General features: G+C 37.9%; 11 non-coding genes across 11 annotated transcripts; all 11 read right to left on the bottom strand.

Annotated features, from left to right (window-relative positions):
- Nucleotides 1-484: 484 nt before the first annotated feature.
- TRNAK-UUU (transfer RNA lysine (anticodon UUU)) lies at nucleotides 485-557 on the bottom strand. Its single transcript has one exon. It is a non-coding gene; the product is annotated as a tRNA-Lys (tRNA).
- Nucleotides 558-1,165: 608 nt separating this feature from the next.
- Nucleotides 1,166-1,238, bottom strand: TRNAK-UUU (transfer RNA lysine (anticodon UUU)). The gene has a single exon. It is a non-coding gene; the product is annotated as a tRNA-Lys (tRNA).
- A 609-nt stretch (nucleotides 1,239-1,847) lies between these two features.
- TRNAK-UUU (transfer RNA lysine (anticodon UUU)) lies at nucleotides 1,848-1,920 on the bottom strand. Its single transcript has one exon. It is a non-coding gene; the product is annotated as a tRNA-Lys (tRNA).
- Nucleotides 1,921-3,201: 1,281 nt separating this feature from the next.
- On the bottom strand, nucleotides 3,202-3,274 carry TRNAK-UUU (transfer RNA lysine (anticodon UUU)). Its single transcript has one exon. It is a non-coding gene; the product is annotated as a tRNA-Lys (tRNA).
- Nucleotides 3,275-3,883: 609 nt separating this feature from the next.
- Nucleotides 3,884-3,956, bottom strand: TRNAK-UUU (transfer RNA lysine (anticodon UUU)). The gene has a single exon. It is a non-coding gene; the product is annotated as a tRNA-Lys (tRNA).
- Nucleotides 3,957-4,560: 604 nt separating this feature from the next.
- TRNAK-UUU (transfer RNA lysine (anticodon UUU)) lies at nucleotides 4,561-4,633 on the bottom strand. Its single transcript has one exon. It is a non-coding gene; the product is annotated as a tRNA-Lys (tRNA).
- A 1,290-nt stretch (nucleotides 4,634-5,923) lies between these two features.
- Nucleotides 5,924-5,996, bottom strand: TRNAK-UUU (transfer RNA lysine (anticodon UUU)). The gene has a single exon. It is a non-coding gene; the product is annotated as a tRNA-Lys (tRNA).
- Nucleotides 5,997-7,286: 1,290 nt separating this feature from the next.
- Nucleotides 7,287-7,359, bottom strand: TRNAK-UUU (transfer RNA lysine (anticodon UUU)). The gene has a single exon. It is a non-coding gene; the product is annotated as a tRNA-Lys (tRNA).
- Nucleotides 7,360-9,335: 1,976 nt separating this feature from the next.
- Nucleotides 9,336-9,408, bottom strand: TRNAK-UUU (transfer RNA lysine (anticodon UUU)). Its single transcript has one exon. It is a non-coding gene; the product is annotated as a tRNA-Lys (tRNA).
- An 8,157-nt stretch (nucleotides 9,409-17,565) lies between these two features.
- TRNAK-UUU (transfer RNA lysine (anticodon UUU)) lies at nucleotides 17,566-17,638 on the bottom strand. Its single transcript has one exon. It is a non-coding gene; the product is annotated as a tRNA-Lys (tRNA).
- A 1,290-nt stretch (nucleotides 17,639-18,928) lies between these two features.
- TRNAK-UUU (transfer RNA lysine (anticodon UUU)) lies at nucleotides 18,929-19,001 on the bottom strand. Its single transcript has one exon. It is a non-coding gene; the product is annotated as a tRNA-Lys (tRNA).
- Nucleotides 19,002-20,266: the final 1,265 nt, after the last annotated feature.

Raw genomic sequence — 20,266 nt, 5'->3', positions numbered from 1 at the left:
CAATGAGGTGTCAGGTTACATCTCTTTTTTAACTCTATGCATAGGAAAATGGGAAAGAGCAGTGTTGAGCACTCAGCCCAGTGAAAAGCTATCAGACTTGTGCAGTTACAAGCAGGTGGAGCTGCAACATCAAGCAATTGATTTAGCTTTCTCCAAAGCTGAATTCACATACGTACAGCTCAGTACTGATGTTTATTGTCTTTCATAATGTTGATGCCACATGTGCTACAGAGAAAAGTAGAACTCACTTTGGTTCTGCTTGCTTTTTATGGGAAACATATGTTCCTGCTTAATATCACTGTACAATGCCAAAATCAAGCAAAGCATCGTGCATTCAGTTTGGACATATTCAAATGTATCTTTTCCTATCTAGAAGAAAAGCAACATTTTTATTTTTTAATAACAAATGAGTGAACTAAGCATGTAACTTAACTTAAAGCACAAGCTGAAATTTAAACAAAGTGATAGGATGAAATTTAAAAGACGCCTGAACAGGGACTTGAACCCTGGACCATCAGATTAAAAGTCTGATGCTCTACCGACTGAGCTACCCAGGCCCTCTCCAGAAAAAAGTTTGTACATTTTTTAAGATTCTCTTCCTATTCATCGATCTGTACCCTAAGATATGCTGCTTTCTTTATGTCACTGTGCAAACTCAAAATCAAAGTCAACACTGCCAGCACAATGAGGTGTCAGGTTACATCTCTTTTTTAACTCTATGCATAGGAAAATGGGAAAGAGCAGTGTTGAGCACTCAGCCCAGTGAAAAGCTATCAGACTTGTGCAGTTACAAGCAGGTGGAGCTGCAACATCAAGCAATTGATTTAGCTTTCTCCAAAGCTGAATTCACATACGTACAGCTCAGTACTGATGTTTATTGTCTTTCATAATGTTGATGCCACATGTGCTACAGAGAAAAGTAGAACTCACTGTGGTTCTGCTTGCTTTTTATGGGAAACATATGTTCCTGCTTAATATCACTGTACAATGCCAAAATCAAGCAAAGCATCGTGCATTCAGTTTGGACATATTCAAATGTATCTTTTCCTATCTAGAAGAAAAGCAACATTTTTATTTTTTAATACAAATGAGTGAACTAAGCATGTAACTTAACTTAAAGCACAAGCTGAAATTTAAACAAAGTGATAGGATGAAATTTAAAAGACGCCTGAACAGGGACTTGAACCCTGGACCCTCAGATTAAAAGTCTGATGCTCTACCGACTGAGCTACCCAGGCCCTTTCCAGAAAAAAGTTTGTACATTTTTTAAGATTCTCTTCCTATTCATCGATCTGTACCCTAAGATATGCTGCTTTCTTTATGTCACTGTGCAAACTCAAAATCAAAGTCAACACTGCCAGCACAATGAGGTGTCAGGTTACATCTCTTTTTTAACTCTATGCATAGGAAAATGGGAAAGAGCAGTGTTGAGCACTCAGCCCAGTGAAAAGCTATCAGACTTGTGCAGTTACAAGCAGGTGGAGCTGCAACATCAAGCAATTGATTTAGCTTTCTCCAAAGCTGAATTCACATACGTACAGCTCAGTACTGATGTTTATTGTCTTTCATAATGTTGATGCCACATGTGCTACAGAGAAAAGTAGAACTCACTTTGGTTCTGCTTGCTTTTTATGGGAAACATATGTTCCTGCTTAATATCACTGTACAATGCCAAAATCAAGCAAAGCATCGTGCATTCAGTTTGGACATATTCAAATGTATCTTTTCCTATCTAGAAGAAAAGCAACATTTTTATTTTTTAATAACAAATGAGTGAACTAAGCATGTAACTTAACTTAAAGCACAAGCTGAAATTTAAACAAAGTGATAGGATGAAATTTAAAAGACGCCTGAACAGGGACTTGAACCCTGGACCCTCAGATTAAAAGTCTGATGCTCTACCGACTGAGCTACCCAGGCCCTCTCCAGAAAAAAGTTTGTACATTTTTTTTCCTATTCATCGACCTGTACCCTAAGATATGCTGCTTTCTTTATGTCACTGTGCAAACTCAAAATCAAAGTCAACACTGTCTGCCAGCACAATGAGGTGTCAGGTTACATCTCTTTTTTAACTCTATGCATAGGAAAATGGGAAAGAGCAGTGTTGAGCACTCAGCCCAGTGAAAAGCTATCAGACTTGTGCAGTTACAAGCAGGTGGAGCTGCAACATCAAGCAATTGATTTAGCTTTCTCCAAAGCTGAATTCACATACGTACAGCTCAGTACTGATGTTTATTGTCTTTCATAATGTTGATGCCACATGTGCTACAGAGAAAAGTAGAACTCACTTTGGTTCTGCTTGCTTTTTATGGGAAACATATGTTCCTGCTTAATATCACTGTACAATGCCAAAATCAAGCAAAGCATCGTGCATTCAGTTTGGACATATTCAAATGTATCTTTTCCTATCTAGAAGAAAAGCAACATTTTTATTTTTTAATAACAAATGAGTGAACTAAGCATGTAACTTAACTTAAAGCACAAGCTGAAATTTAAACAAAGTGATAGGATGAAATTTAAAAGACGCCTGAACAGGGACTTGAACTCTGGACCCTCAGATTAAAAGTCTGATGCTCTACCAACTGAGCTACCCAGGCCCTCTCCAGAAAAAAGTTTGTACATTTTTTTTCCTATTCATCGACCTGTACCCTAAGATATGCTGCTTTCTTTATGTCACTGTGCAAACTCAAAATCAAAGTCAACACTGTCTGCCAGCACAATGAGGTGTCAGGTTACATCTCTTTTTTAACTCTATGCATAGGAAAATGGGAAAGAGCAGTGTTGAGCACTCAGCCCAGTGAAAAGCTATCAGACTTGTGCAGTTACAAGCAGGTGGAGCTGCAACATCAAGCAATTGATTTAGCTTTCTCCAAAGCTGAATTCACATACGTACAGCTCAGTACTGATGTTTATTGTCTTTCATAATGTTGATGCCACATGTGCTACAGAGAAAAGTAGAACTCACTTTGGTTCTGCTTGCTTTTTATGGGAAACATATGTTCCTGCTTAATATCACTGTACAATGCCAAAATCAAGCAAAGCATCGTGCATTCAGTTTGGACATATTCAAATGTATCTTTTCCTATCTAGAAGAAAAGCAACATTTTTATTTTTTAATAACAAATGAGTGAACTAAGCATGTAACTTAACTTAAAGCACAAGCTGAAATTTAAACAAAGTGATAGGATGAAATTTAAAAGACGCCTGAACAGGGACTTGAACCCTGGACCCTCAGATTAAAAGTCTGATGCTCTACCGACTGAGCTACCCAGGCCCTCTCCAGAAAAAAGTTTGTACATTTTTTAAGATTCTCTTCCTATTCATCGATCTGTACCCTAAGATATGCTGCTTTCTTTATGTCACTGTGCAAACTCAAAATCAAAGTCAACACTGCCAGCACAATGAGGTGTCAGGTTACATCTCTTTTTTAACTCTATGCATAGGAAAATGGGAAAGAGCAGTGTTGAGCACTCAGCCCAGTGAAAAGCTATCAGACTTGTGCAGTTACAAGCAGGTGGAGCTGCAACATCAAGCAATTGATTTAGCTTTCTCCAAAGCTGAATTCACATACGTACAGCTCAGTACTGATGTTTATTGTCTTTCATAATGTTGATGCCACATGTGCTACAGAGAAAAGTAGAACTCACTTTGGTTCTGCTTGCTTTTTATGGGAAACATATGTTCCTGCTTAATATCACTGTACAATGCCAAAATCAAGCAAAGCATCGTGCATTCAGTTTGGACATATTCAAATGTATCTTTTCCTATCTAGAAGAAAAGCAACATTTTTATTTTTTAATAACAAATGAGTGAACTAAGCATGTAACTTAACTTAAAGCACAAGCTGAAATTTAAACAAAGTGATAGGATGAAATTTAAAAGATGCCTGAACAGGGACTTGAACCCTGGACCCTCAGATTAAAAGTCTGATGCTCTACCGACTGAGCTACCCAGGCCCTCTCCAGAAAAAAGTTTGTACATTTTTTTTCCTATTCATCGACCTGTACCCTAAGATATGCTGCTTTCTTTATGTCACTGTGCAAACTCAAAATCAAAGTCAACACTGTCTGCCAGCACAATGAGGTGTCAGGTTACATCTCTTTTTTAACTCTATGCATAGGAAAATGGGAAAGAGCAGTGTTGAGCACTCAGCCCAGTGAAAAGCTATCAGACTTGTGCAGTTACAAGCAGGTGGAGCTGCAACATCAAGCAATTGATTTAGCTTTCTCCAAAGCTGAATTCACATACGTACAGCTCAGTACTGATGTTTATTGTCTTTCATAATGTTGATGCCACATGTGCTACAGAGAAAAGTAGAACTCACTTTGGTTCTGCTTGCTTTTTATGGGAAACATATGTTCCTGCTTAATATCACTGTACAATGCAAAAATCAAGCAAAGCATCATGCATTCAGTTTGGACATAATCAAATGTATCTTTTCCTATCTAGAAGAAAAGCCACAATTTTTTTTTTTAATAACAAATGAGTGAACTAAGCATGTAACTTAAATTAAAGCACAAGCTGAAATTTAAACAAAGTGATAGGATGAAATTTGAAAGACGCCTGAACAGGGACTTGAACCCTGGACCCTCAGATTAAAAGTCTGATGCTCTACCGACTGAGCTACCCAGGCCCTCTCCAGAAAAAAGTTTGTACATTTTTTAAGATTCTCTTCCTATTCATCGACCTGTACCCTAAGATATGCTGCTTTCTTTATGTCACTGTGCAAACTCAAAATCAAAGTCAACACTGTCTGCCAGCACAATGAGGTGTCAGGTTACATCTCTTTTTTAACTCTATGCATAGGAAAATGGGAAAGAGCAGTGTTGAGCACTCAGCCCAGTGAAAAGCTATCAGACTTGTGCAGTTACAAGCAGGTGGAGCTGCAACATCAAGCAATTGATTTAGCTTTCTCCAAAGCTGAATTCACATACGTACAGCTCAGTACTGATGTTTATTGTCTTTCATAATGTTGATGCCACATGTGCTACAGAGAAAAGTAGAACTCACTTTGGTTCTGCTTGCTTTTTATGGGAAACATATGTTCCTGCTTAATATCACTGTACAATGCCAAAATCAAGCAAAGCATCGTGCATTCAGTTTGGACATATTCAAATGTATCTTTTCCTATCTAGAAGAAAAGCAACATTTTTATTTTTTAATAACAAATGAGTGAACTAAGCATGTAACTTAACTTAAAGCACAAGCTGAAATTTAAACAAAGTGATAGGATGAAATTTAAAAGACGCCTGAACAGGGACTTGAACCCTGGACCCTCAGATTAAAAGTCTGATGCTCTACTGACTGAGCTACCCAGGCCCTCTCCAGAAAAAAGTTTGTACATTTTTTTTCCTATTCATCGACCTGTACCCTAAGATATGCTGCTTTCTTTATGTCACTGTGCAAACTCAAAATCAAAGTCAACACTGTCTGCCAGCACAATGAGGTGTCAGGTTACATCTCTTTTTTAACTCTATGCATAGGAAAATGGGAAAGAGCAGTGTTGAGCACTCAGCCCAGTGAAAAGCTATCAGACTTGTGCAGTTACAAGCAGGTGGAGCTGCAACATCAAGCAATTGATTTAGCTTTCTCCAAAGCTGAATTCACATACGTACAGCTCAGTACTGATGTTTATTGTCTTTCATAATGTTGATGCCACATGTGCTACAGAGAAAAGTAGAACTCACTTTGGTTCTGCTTGCTTTTTATGGGAAACATATGTTCCTGCTTAATATCACTGTACAATGCCAAAATCAAGCAAAGCATCGTGCATTCAGTTTGGACATATTCAAATGTATCTTTTCCTATCTAGAAGAAAAGCAACATTTTTATTTTTTAATAACAAATGAGTGAACTAAGCATGTAACTTAACTTAAAGCACAAGCTGAAATTTAACCAAAGTGATAGGATGAAATTTAAAAGACGCCTGAACAGGGACTTGAACCCTGGACCCTCAGATTAAAAGTCTGATGCTCTACCGACTGAGCTACCCAGGCGCTCTCCAGAAAAAAGTTTGTACATTTTTTAAGATTCTCTTCCTATTCATCGATCTGTACCCTAAGATATGCTGCTTTCTTTATGTCACTGTGCAAACTCAAAATCAAAGTCAACACTGCCAGCACAATGAGGTGTCAGGTTACATCTCTTTTTTAACTCTATGCATAGGAAAATGGGAAAGAGCAGTGTTGAGCACTCAGCCCAGTGAAAAGCTATCAGACTTGTGCAGTTACAAGCAGGTGGAGCTGCAACATCAAGCAATTGATTTAGCTTTCTCCAAAGCTGAATTCACATACGTACAGCTCAGTACTGATGTTTATTGTCTTTCATAATGTTGATGCCACATGTGCTACAGAGAAAAGTAGAACTCACTGTGGTTCTGCTTGCTTTTTATGGGAAACATATGTTCCTGCTTAATATCACTGTACAATGCCAAAATCAAGCAAAGCATCGTGCATTCAGTTTGGACATATTCAAATGTATCTTTTCCTATCTAGAAGAAAAGCAACATTTTTATTTTTTAATACAAATGAGTGAACTAAGCATGTAACTTAACTTAACGCACAAGCTGAAATTTAAACAAAGTGATAGGATGAAATTTAAAAGACACCTGAACAGGGACTTGAACCCTGGACCCTCAGATTAAAAGTCTGATGCTCTACCGACTGAGCTACCCACGCCCTTTCCAGAAAAAAGTTTGTACATTTTTTAAGATTCTCTTCCTATTCATCGATCTGTACCCTAAGATATGCTGCTTTCTTTATGTCACTGTGCAAACTCAAAATCAAAGTCAACACTGCCAGCACAATGAGGTGTCAGGTTACATCTCTTTTTTAACTCTATGCATAGGAAAATGGGAAAGAGCAGTGTTGAGCACTCAGCCCAGTGAAAAGCTATCAGACTTGTGCAGTTACAAGCAGGTGGAGCTGCAACATCAAGCAATTGATTTAGCTTTCTCCAAAGCTGAATTCACATACGTACAGCTCAGTACTGATGTTTATTGTCTTTCATAATGTTGATGCCACATGTGCTACAGAGAAAAGTAGAACTCACTTTGGTTCTGCTTGCTTTTTATGGGAAACATATGTTCCTGCTTAATATCACTGTACAATGCCAAAATCAAGCAAAGCATCGTGCATTCAGTTTGGACATATTCAAATGTATCTTTTCCTATCTAGAAGAAAAGCAACATTTTTATTTTTTAATAACAAATGAGTGAACTAAGCATGTAACTTAACTTAAAGCACAAGCTGAAATTTAAACAAAGTGATAGGATGAAATTTAAAAGATGCCTGAACAGGGACTTGAACCCTGGACCCTCAGATTAAAAGTCTGATGCTCTACCGACTGAGCTACCCAGGCCCTCTCCAGAAAAAAGTTTGTACATTTTTTTTCCTATTCATCGACCTGTACCCTAAGATATGCTGCTTTCTTTATGTCACTGTGCAAACTCAAAATCAAAGTCAACACTGTCTGCCAGCACAATGAGGTGTCAGGTTACATCTCTTTTTTAACTCTATGCATAGGAAAATGGGAAAGAGCAGTGTTGAGCACTCAGCCCAGTGAAAAGCTATCAGACTTGTGCAGTTACAAGCAGGTGGAGCTGCAACATCAAGCAATTGATTTAGCTTTCTCCAAAGCTGAATTCACATACGTACAGCTCAGTACTGATGTTTATTGTCTTTCATAATGTTGATGCCACATGTGCTACAGAGAAAAGTAGAACTCACTTTGGTTCTGCTTGCTTTTTATGGGAAACATATGTTCCTGCTTAATATCACTGTACAATGCAAAAATCAAGCAAAGCATCGTGCATTCAGTTTGGACATAATCAAATGTATCTTTTCCTATCTAGAAGAAAAGCCACAATTTTTTTTTTTAATAACAAATGAGTGAACTAAGCATGTAACTTAACTTAAAGCACAAGCTGAAATTTAAACAAAGTGATAGGATGAAATTTGAAAGACGCCTGAACAGGGACTTGAACCCTGGACCCTCAGATTTAAAGTCTGATGCTCTACCGACTGAGCTACCCAGGCACTCTTCAGAAAAAAGTTTGTACATTTTTTAAGATTCTCTTCCTATTCATCGATCTGTACCCTAAGATATGCTGCTTTCTTTATGTCACTGTGCAAACTCAAAATCAAAGTCAACACTGTCTGCCAGCACAATGAGGTGTCAGGTTACATCTCTTTTTTAACTCTATGCATAGGAAAATGGGAAAGAGCAGTGTTGAGCACTCAGCCCAGTGAAAAGCTATCAGACTTGTGCAGTTACAAGCAGGTGGAGCTGCAACATCAAGCAATTGATTTAGCTTTCTCCAAAGCTGAATTCACATACGTACAGCTCAGTACTGATGTTTATTGTCTTTCATAATGTTGATGCCACATGTGCTACAGAGAAAAGTAGAACTCACTTTGGTTCTGCTTGCTTTTTATGGGAAACATATGTTCCTGCTTAATATCACTGTACAATGCCAAAATCAAGCAAAGCATCGTGCATTCAGTTTGGACATATTCAAATGTATCTTTTCCTATCTAGAAGAAAAGCAACATTTTTATTTTTTAATAACAAATGAGTGAACTAAGCATGTAACTTAACTTAAAGTACAAGCTGAAATTTAAACAAAGTGATAGGATGAAATTTAAAAAACGCCTGAACAGGGACTTGAACCCTGGACTCTCAGATTAAAAGTCTGATGCTCTACCGACTGAGATACCCAGGCCCTCTCCAGAAAAAAGTTTGTACATTTTTTAAGATTCTCTTCCTATTCATCGACCTGTACCCTAAGATATGCTGCTTTCTTTATGTCACTGTGCAAACTCAAAATCAAAGTCAACACTGTCTGCCACCACAATGAGGTGTCAGGTTACATCTCTTTTTTAACTCTATGCATAGGAAAATGGGAAAGAGCAGTGTTGAGCACTCAGCCCAGTGAAAAGCTATCAGACTTGTGCAGTTACAAGCAGGTGGAGCTGCAACATCAAGCAATTGATTTAGCTTTCTCCAAAGCTGAATTCACATACGTACAGCTCAGTACTGATGTTTATTGTCTTTCATAATGTTGATGCCACATGTGCTACAGAGAAAAGTAGAACTCACTTTGGTTCTGCTTGCTTTTTATGGGAAACACATGTTCCTGCTTAATATCACTGTACAATGCCAAAATCAAGCAAAGCATCGTGCATTCAGTTTGGACATATTCAAATGTATCTTTTCCTATCTAGAAGAAAAGCAACATTTTTATTTTTTAATAACAAATGAGTGAACTAAGCATGTAACTTAACTTAAAGCACAAGCTGAAATTTAAACAAAGTGATAGGATGAAATTTAAAAGACGCCTGAACAGGGACTTGAACCCTGGACCCTCAGATTAAAAGTCTGATGCTCTACCGACTGAGCTACCCAGGCCCTCTCCAGAAAAAAGTTTGTACATTTTTTAAGATTCTCTTCCTATTCATCGACCTGTACCCTAAAATATGCTGCTTTCTTTATGTCACTGTGCAAACTCAAAATCAAAGTCAACACTGTCTGCCAGCACAATGAGGTGTCAGGTTACATCTCTTTTTTAACTCTATGCATAGGAAAATGGGAAAGAGCAGTGTTGAGCACTCAGCCCAGTGAAAAGCTATCAGACTTGTGCAGTTACAAGCAGGTGGAGCTGCAACATCAAGCAATTGATTTAGCTTTCTCCAAAGCTGAATTCACATACGTACAGCTCAGTACTGATGTTTATTGTCTTTCATAATGTTGATGCCACATGTGCTACAGAGAAAAGTAGAACTCACTTTGGTTCTGCTTGCTTTTTATGGGAAACATATGTTCCTGCTTAATATCACTGTACAATGCAAAAATCAAGCAAAGCATCGTGCATTCAGTTTGGACATAATCAAATGTATCTTTTCCTATCTAGAAGAAAAGCCACAATTTTTTTTTTTAACAACAAATGAGTGAACTAAGCATGTAACTTAACTTAAAGCACAAGCTGAAATTTAAACAAAGTGATAGGATGAAATTTGAAAGACGCCTGAACAGGGACTTGAACCCTGGACCCTCAGATTAAAAGTCTGATGCTCTACCGACTGAGCTACCCAGGTCCTCTCCAGAAAAAAGTTTGTACATTTTTTAAGATTCTCTTCCTATTCATCGACCTGTACCCTAAGATATGCTGCTTTCTTTATGTCACTGTGCAAACTCAAAATCAAAGTCAACACTGTCTGCCAGCACAATGAGGTGTCAGGTTACATCTCTTTTTTAACTCTATGCATAGGAAAATGGGAAAGAGCAGTGTTGAGCACTCAGCCCAGTGAAAAGCTATCAGACTTGTGCAGTTACAAGCAGGTGGAGCTGCAACATCAAGCAATTGATTTAGCTTTCTCCAAAGCTGAATTCACATACGTACAGCTCAGTACTGATGTTTATTGTCTTTCATAATGTTGATGCCACATGTGCTACAGAGAAAAGTAGAACTCACTTTGGTTCTGCTTGCTTTTTATGGGAAACATATGTTCCTGCTTAATATCACTGTACAATGCAAAAATCAAGCAAAGCATCGTGCATTCAGTTTGGACATAATCAAATGTATCTTTTCCTATCTAGAAGAAAAGCCACAATTTTTTTTTTTAATAACAAATGAGTGAACTAAGCATGTAACTTAACTTAAAGCACAAGCTGAAATTTAAACAAAGTGATAGGATGAAATTTGAAAGACGCCTGAACAGGGACTTGAACCCTGGACCCTCAGATTAAAAGTCTGATGCTCTACCGACTGAGATACCCAGGCCCTCTCCAGAAAAAAGTTTGTACATTTTTTAAGATTCTCTTCCTATTCATCGACCTGTACCCTAAGATATGCTGCTTTCTTTATGTCACTGTGCAAACTCAAAATCAAAGTCAACACTGTCTGCCAGCACAATGAGGTGTCAGGTTACATCTCTTTTTTAACTCTATGCATAGGACAATGGGAAAGAGCAGTGTTGAGCACTCAGCCCAGTGAAAAGCTATCAGACTTGTGCAGTTACAAGCAGGTGGAGCTGCAACATCAAGCAATTGATTTAGCTTTCTCCAAAGCTGAATTCACATACGTACAGCTCAGTACTGATGTTTATTGTCTTTCATAATGTTGATGCCACATGTGCTACAGAGAAAAGTAGAACTCACTTTGGTTCTGCTTGCTTTTTATGGGAAACATATGTTCCTGCTTAATATCACTGTACAATGCCAAAATCAAGCAAAGCATCGTGCATTCAGTTTGGACATATTCAAATGTATCTTTTCCTATCTAGAAGAAAAGCAACATTTTTATTTTTTAATAACAAATGAGTGAACTAAGCATGTAACTTAACTTAAAGTACAAGCTGAAATTTAAACAAAGTGATAGGATGAAATTTAAAAAACGCCTGAACAGGGACTTGAACCCTGGACTCTCAGATTAAAAGTCTGATGCTCTACCGACTGAGATACCCAGGCCCTCTCCAGAAAAAAGTTTGTACATTTTTTAAGATTCTCTTCCTATTCATCGACCTGTACCCTAAAATATGCTGCTTTCTTTATGTCACTGTGCAAACTCAAAATCAAAGTCAACACTGTCTGCCAGCACAATGAGGTGTCAGGTTACATCTCTTTTTTAACTCTATGCATAGGAAAATGGGAAAGAGCAGTGTTGAGCACTCAGCCCAGTGAAAAGCTATCAGACTTGTGCAGTTACAAGCAGGTGGAGCTGCAACATCAAGCAATTGATTTAGCTTTCTCCAAAGCTGAATTCACATACGTACAGCTCAGTACTGATGTTTATTGTCTTTCATAATGTTGATGCCACATGTGCTACAGAGAAAAGTAGAACTCACTTTGGTTCTGCTTGCTTTTTATGGGAAACATATGTTCCTGCTTAATATCACTGTACAATGCAAAAATCAAGCAAAGCATCGTGCATTCAGTTTGGACATAATCAAATGTATCTTTTCCTATCTAGAAGAAAAGCCACAATTTTTTTTTTTAACAACAAATGAGTGAACTAAGCATGTAACTTAACTTAAAGCACAAGCTGAAATTTAAACAAAGTGATAGGATGAAATTTGAAAGACGCCTGAACAGGGACTTGAACCCTGGACCCTCAGATTAAAAGTCTGATGCTCTACCGACTGAGCTACCCAGGTCCTCTCCAGAAAAAAGTTTGTACATTTTTTAAGATTCTCTTCCTATTCATCGACCTGTACCCTAAGATATGCTGCTTTCTTTATGTCACTGTGCAAACTCAAAATCAAAGTCAACACTGTCTGCCAGCACAATGAGGTGTCAGGTTACATCTCTTTTTTAACTCTATGCATAGGAAAATGGGAAAGAGCAGTGTTGAGCACTCAGCCCAGTGAAAAGCTATCAGACTTGTGCAGTTACAAGCAGGTGGAGCTGCAACATCAAGCAATTGATTTAGCTTTCTCCAAAGCTGAATTCACATACGTACAGCTCAGTACTGATGTTTATTGTCTTTCATAATGTTGATGCCACATGTGCTACAGAGAAAAGTAGAACTCACTTTGGTTCTGCTTGCTTTTTATGGGAAACATATGTTCCTGCTTAATATCACTGTACAATGCAAAAATCAAGCAAAGCATCGTGCATTCAGTTTGGACATAATCAAATGTATCTTTTCCTATCTAGAAGAAAAGCCACAATTTTTTTTTTTAATAACAAATGAGTGAACTAAGCATGTAACTTAACTTAAAGCACAAGCTGAAATTTAAACAAAGTGATAGGATGAAATTTGAAAGACGCCTGAACAGGGACTTGAACCCTGGACCCTCAGATTAAAAGTCTGATGCTCTACCGACTGAGATACCCAGGCCCTCTCCAGAAAAAAGTTTGTACATTTTTTAAGATTCTCTTCCTATTCATCGACCTGTACCCTAAGATATGCTGCTTTCTTTATGTCACTGTGCAAACTCAAAATCAAAGTCAACACTGTCTGCCAGCACAATGAGGTGTCAGGTTACATCTCTTTTTTAACTCTATGCATAGGACAATGGGAAAGAGCAGTGTTGAGCACTCAGCCCAGTGAAAAGCTATCAGACTTGTGCAGTTACAAGCAGGTGGAGCTGCAACATCAAGCAATTGATTTAGCTTTCTCCAAAGCTGAATTCACATACGTACAGCTCAGTACTGATGTTTATTGTCTTTCATAATGTTGATGCCACATGTGCTACAGAGAAAAGTAGAACTCACTTTGGTTCTGCTTGCTTTTTATGGGAAACATATGTTCCTGCTTAATATCACTGTACAATGCCAAAATCAAGCAAAGCATCGTGCATTCAGTTTGGACATATTCAAATGTATCTTTTCCTATCTAGAAGAAAAGCAACATTTTTATTTTTTAATAACAAATGAGTGAACTAAGCATGTAACTTAACTTAAAGTACAAGCTGAAATTTAAACAAAGTGATAGGATGAAATTTAAAAAACGCCTGAACAGGGACTTGAACCCTGGACTCTCAGATTAAAAGTCTGATGCTCTACCGACTGAGATACCCAGGCCCTCTCCAGAAAAAAGTTTGTACATTTTTTAAGATTCTCTTCCTATTCATCGACCTGTACCCTAAAATATGCTGCTTTCTTTATGTCACTGTGCAAACTCAAAATCAAAGTCAACACTGTCTGCCAGCACAATGAGGTGTCAGGTTACATCTCTTTTTTAACTCTATGCATAGGAAAATGGGAAAGAGCAGTGTTGAGCACTCAGCCCAGTGAAAAGCTATCAGACTTGTGCAGTTACAAGCAGGTGGAGCTGCAACATCAAGCAATTGATTTAGCTTTCTCCAAAGCTGAATTCACATACGTACAGCTCAGTACTGATGTTTATTGTCTTTCATAATGTTGATGCCACATGTGCTACAGAGAAAAGTAGAACTCACTTTGGTTCTGCTTGCTTTTTATGGGAAACATGTTCCTGCTTAATATCACTGTACAATGCAAAAATCAAGCAAAGCATCGTGCATTCAGTTTGGACATAATCAAATGTATCTTTTCCTATCTAGAAGAAAAGCCACAATTTTTTTTTTTAACAACAAATGAGTGAACTAAGCATGTAACTTAACTTAAAGCACAAGCTGAAATTTAAACAAAGTGATAGGATGAAATTTGAAAGACGCCTGAACAGGGACTTGAACCCTGGACCCTCAGATTAAAAGTCTGATGCTCTACCGACTGAGCTACCCAGGTCCTCTCCAGAAAAAAGTTTGTACATTTTTTAAGATTCTCTTCCTATTCATCGACCTGTACCCTAAGATATGCTGCTTTCTTTATGTCACTGTGCAAACTCAAAATCAAAGTCAACACTGTCTGCCAGCACAATGAGGTGTCAGGTTACATCTCTTTTTTAACTCTATGCATAGGAAAATGGGAAAGAGCAGTGTTGAGCACTCAGCCCAGTGAAAAGCTATCAGACTTGTGCAGTTACAAGCAGGTGGAGCTGCAACATCAAGCAATTGATTTAGCTTTCTCCAAAGCTGAATTCACATACGTACAGCTCAGTACTGATGTTTATTGTCTTTCATAATGTTGATGCCACATGTGCTACAGAGAAAAGTAGAACTCACTTTGGTTCTGCTTGCTTTTTATGGGAAACATATGTTCCTGCTTAATATCACTGTACAATGCAAAAATCAAGCAAAGCATCGTGCATTCAGTTTGGACATAATCAAATGTATCTTTTCCTATCTAGAAGAAAAGCCACAATTTTTTTTTTTAATAACAAATGAGTGAACTAAGCATGTAACTTAACTTAAAGCACAAGCTGAAATTTAAACAAAGTGATAGGATGAAATTTGAAAGACGCCTGAACAGGGACTTGAACCCTGGACCCTCAGATTAAAAGTCTGATGCTCTACCGACTGAGATACCCAGGCCCTCTCCAGAAAAAAGTTTGTACATTTTTTAAGATTCTCTTCCTATTCATCGACCTGTACCCTAAGATATGCTGCTTTCTTTATGTCACTGTGCAAACTCAAAATCAAAGTCAACACTGTCTGCCAGCACAATGAGGTGTCAGGTTACATCTCTTTTTTAACTCTATGCATAGGAAAATGGGAAAGAGCAGTGTTGAGCACTCAGCCCAGTGAAAAGCTATCAGACTTGTGCAGTTACAAGCAGGTGGAGCTGCAACATCAAGCAATTGATTTAGCTTTCTCCAAAGCTGAATTCACATACGTACAGCTCAGTACTGATGTTTATTGTCTTTCATAATGTTGATGCCACATGTGCTACAGAGAAAAGTAGAACTCACTTTGGTTCTGCTTGCTTTTTATGGGAAACATATGTTCCTGCTTAATATCACTGTACAATGCCAAAATCAAGCAAAGCATCGTGCATTCAGTTTGGACATATTCAAATGTATCTTTTCCTATCTAGAAGAAAAGCAACATTTTTATTTTTTAATAACAAATGAGTGAACTAAGCATGTAACTTAACTTAAAGTACAAGCTGAAATTTAAACAAAGTGATAGGATGAAATTTAAAAAACGCCTGAACAGGGACTTGAACCCTGGACTCTCAGATTAAAAGTCTGATGCTCTACCGACTGAGATACCCAGGCCCTCTCCAGAAAAAAGTTTGTACATTTTTTAAGATTCTCTTCCTATTCATCGATCTGTACCCTAAGATATGCTGCTTTCTTTATGTCACTGTGCAAACTCAAAATCAAAGTCAACACTGTCTGCCAGCACAATGAAGTGTCAGATTACATCTCTTTTTTAACTCTATGCATAGGAAAATGGGAAAGAGCAGTGTTGAGCACTCAGCCCAGTGAAAAGCTATCAGACTTGTGCAGTTACAAGCAGGTGGAGCTGCAACATCAAGCAATTGATTTAGCTTTCTCCAAAGCTGAATTCACATACGTACAGCTCAGTACTGATGTTTATTGTCTTTCATAATGTTGATGCCACATGTGCTACAGAGAAAAGTAGAACTCACTTTGGTTCTGCTTGCTTTTTATGGGAAACATATGTTCCTGCTTAATATCACTGTACAATGCAAAAATCAAGCAAAGCATCGTGCATTCAGTTTGGACATAATCAAATGTATCTTTTCCTATCTAGAAGAAAAGCCACAATTTTTTTTTTTAACAACAAATGAGTGAACTAAGCATGTAACTTAACTTAAAGCACAAGCTGAAATTTAAACAAAGTGATAGGATGAAATTTGAAAGACGCCTGAACAGGGACTTGAACCCTGGACCCTCAGATTAAAAGTCTGATGCTCTACCGACTGAGCTACCCAGGTCCTCTCCAGAAAAAAGTTTGTACATTTTTTAAGATTCTCTTCCTATTCATCGACCTGTACCCTAAGATATGCTGCTTTCTTTATGTCACTGTGCAAACTCAAAATCAAAGTCAACACTGTCTGCCAGCACAATGAGGTGTCAGGTTACATCTCTTTTTTAACTCTATGCATAGGAAAATGGGAAAGAGCAGTGTTGAGCACTCAGCCCAGTGAAAAGCTATCAGACTTGTGCAGTTACAAGCAGGTGGAGCTGCAACATCAAGCAATTGATTTAGCTTTCTCCAAAGCTGAATTCACATACGTACAGCTCAGTACTGATGTTTATTGTCTTTCATAATGTTGATGCCACATGTGCTACAGAGAAAAGTAGAACTCACTTTGGTTCTGCTTGCTTTTTATGGGAAACATATGTTCCTGCTTAATATCACTGTACAATGCAAAAATCAAGCAAAGCATCGTGCATTCAGTTTGGACATAATCAAATGTATCTTTTCCTATCTAGAAGAAAAGCCACAATTTTTTTTTTTAATAACAAATGAGTGAACTAAGCATGTAACTTAACTTAAAGCACAAGCTGAAATTTAAACAAAGTGATAGGATGAAATTTGAAAGACGCCTGAACAGGGACTTGAACCCTGGACCCTCAGATTAAAAGTCTGATGCTCTACCGACTGAGATACCCAGGCCCTCTCCAGAAAAAAGTTTGTACATTTTTTAAGATTCTCTTCCTATTCATCGACCTGTACCCTAAGATATGCTGCTTTCTTTATGTCACTGTGCAAACTCAAAATCAAAGTCAACACTGTCTGCCAGCACAATGAGGTGTCAGGTTACATCTCTTTTTTAACTCTATGCATAGGACAATGGGAAAGAGCAGTGTTGAGCACTCAGCCCAGTGAAAAGCTATCAGACTTGTGCAGTTACAAGCAGGTGGAGCTGCAACATCAAGCAATTGATTTAGCTTTCTCCAAAGCTGAATTCACATACGTACAGCTCAGTACTGATGTTTATTGTCTTTCATAATGTTGATGCCACATGTGCTACAGAGAAAAGTAGAACTCACTTTGGTTCTGCTTGCTTTTTATGGGAAACATATGTTCCTGCTTAATATCACTGTACAATGCCAAAATCAAGCAAAGCATCGTGCATTCAGTTTGGACATATTCAAATGTATCTTTTCCTATCTAGAAGAAAAGCAACATTTTTATTTTTTAATAACAAATGAGTGAACTAAGCATGTAACTTAACTTAAAGCACAAGCTGAAATTTAAACAAAGTGATAGGATGAAATTTAAAAGACGCCTGAACAGGGACTTGAACCCTGGACCCTCAGATTAAAAGTCTGATGCTCTACCGACTGAGCTACCCAGGCCCTCTCCAGAAAAAAGTTTGTACATTTTTTTTCCTATTCATCGACCTGTACCCTAAGATATGCTGCTTTCTTTATGTCACTGTGCAAACTCAAAATCAAAGTCAACACTGTCTGCCAGCACAATGAGGTGTCAGGTTACATCTCTTTTTTAACTCTATGCATAGGAAAATGGGAAAGAGCAGTGTTGAGCACTCAGCCCAGTGAAAAGCTATCAGACTTGTGCAGTTACAAGCAGGTGGAGCTGCAACATCAAGCAATTGATTTAGCTTTCTCCAAAGCTGAATTCACATACGTACAGCTCAGTACTGATGTTTATTGTCTTTCATAATGTTGATGCCACATGTGCTACAGAGAAAAGTAGAACTCACTTTGGTTCTGCTTGCTTTTTATGGGAAACATATGTTCCTGCTTAATATCACTGTACAATGCCAAAATCAAGCAAAGCATCGTGCATTCAGTTTGGACATATTCAAATGTATCTTTTCCTATCTAGAAGAAAAGCAACATTTTTATTTTTTAATAACAAATGAGTGAACTAAGCATGTAACTTAACTTAAAGCACAAGCTGAAATTTAAACAAAGTGATAGGATGAAATTTGAAAGACGCCTGAACAGGGACTTGAACCCTGGACCCTCAGATTAAAAGTCTGATGCTCTACCGACTGAGATACCCAGGCCCTCTCCAGAAAAAAGTTTGTACATTTTTTAAGATTCTCTTCCTATTCATCGACCTGTACCCTAAGATATGCTGCTTTCTTTATGTCACTGTGCAAACTCAAAATCAAAGTCAACACTGTCTGCCAGCACAATGAGGTGTCAGGTTACATCTCTTTTTTAACTCTATGCATAGGACAATGGGAAAGAGCAGTGTTGAGCACTCAGCCCAGTGAAAAGCTATCAGACTTGTGCAGTTACAAGCAGGTGGAGCTGCAACATCAAGCAATTGATTTAGCTTTCTCCAAAGCTGAATTCACATACGTACAGCTCAGTACTGATGTTTATTGTCTTTCATAATGTTGATGCCACATGTGCTACAGAGAAAAGTAGAACTCACTTTGGTTCTGCTTGCTTTTTATGGGAAACATATGTTCCTGCTTAATATCACTGTACAATGCCAAAATCAAGCAAAGCATCGTGCATTCAGTTTGGACATATTCAAATGTATCTTTTCCTATCTAGAAGAAAAGCAACATTTTTATTTTTTAATAACAAATGAGTGAACTAAGCATGTAACTTAACTTAAAGCACAAGCTGAAATTTAAACAAAGTGATAGGATGAAATTTAAAAGACGCCTGAACAGGGACTTGAACCCTGGACCCTCAGATTAAAAGTCTGATGCTCTACCGACTGAGCTACCCAGGCCCTCTCCAGAAAAAAGTTTGTACATTTTTTTTCCTATTCATCGACCTGTACCCTAAGATATGCTGCTTTCTTTATGTCACTGTGCAAACTCAAAATCAAAGTCAACACTGTCTGCCAGCACAATGAGGTGTCAGGTTACATCTCTTTTTTAACTCTATGCATAGGAAAATGGGAAAGAGCAGTGTTGAGCACTCAGCCCAGTGAAAAGCTATCAGACTTGTGCAGTTACAAGCAGGTGGAGCTGCAACATCAAGCAATTGATTTAGCTTTCTCCAAAGCTGAATTCACATACGTACAGCTCAGTACTGATGTTTATTGTCTTTCATAATGTTGATGCCACATGTGCTACAGAGAAAAGTAGAACTCACTTTGGTTCTGCTTGCTTTTTATGGGAAACATATGTTCCTGCTTAATATCACTGTACAATGCCAAAATCAAGCAAAGCATCGTGCATTCAGTTTGGACATATTCAAATGTATCTTTTCCTATCTAGAAGAAAAGCAACATTTTTATTTTTTAATAACAAATGAGTGAACTAAGCATGTAACTTAACTTAAAGTACAAGCTGAAATTTAAACAAAGTGATAGGATGAAATTTAAAAAACGCCTGAACAGGGACTTGAACCCTGGACTCTCAGATTAAAAGTCTGATGCTCTACCGACTGAGATACCCAGGCCCTCTCCAGAAAAAAGTTTGTACATTTTTTAAGATTCTCTTCCTATTCATCGATCTGTACCCTAAGATATGCTGCTTTCTTTATGTCACTGTGCAAACTCAAAATCAAAGTCAACACTGTCTGCCAGCACAATGAGGTGTCAGATTACATCTCTTTTTTAACTCTATGCATAGGAAAATGGGAAAGAGCAGTGTTGAGCACTCAGCCCAGTGAAAAGCTATCAGACTTGTGCAGTTACAAGCAGGTGGAGCTGCAACATCAAGCAATTGATTTAGCTTTCTCCAAAGCTGAATTCACATACGTACAGCTCAGTACTGATGTTTATTGTCTTTCATAATGTTGATGCCACATGTGCTACAGAGAAAAGTAGAACTCACTTTGGTTCTGCTTGCTTTTTATGGGAAACACATGTTCCTGCTTAATATCACTGTACAATGCCAAAATCAAGCAAAGCATCGTGCATTCAGTTTGGACATATTCAAATGTATCTTTTCCTATCTAGAAGAAAAGCAACATTTTTATTTTTTAATAACAAATGAGTGAACTAAGCATGTAACTTAACTTAAAGCACAAGCTGAAATTTAAACA

This window comes from Ranitomeya variabilis, chromosome 1 (assembly GCF_051348905.1).
Source record: "Ranitomeya variabilis isolate aRanVar5 chromosome 1, aRanVar5.hap1, whole genome shotgun sequence".
NCBI lineage: Eukaryota > Metazoa > Chordata > Amphibia > Anura > Dendrobatidae > Ranitomeya > Ranitomeya variabilis.
The sequence above is the reverse complement of the archived record's forward strand: the minus strand, read 5'-3'. Positions and strand labels throughout refer to the sequence as shown.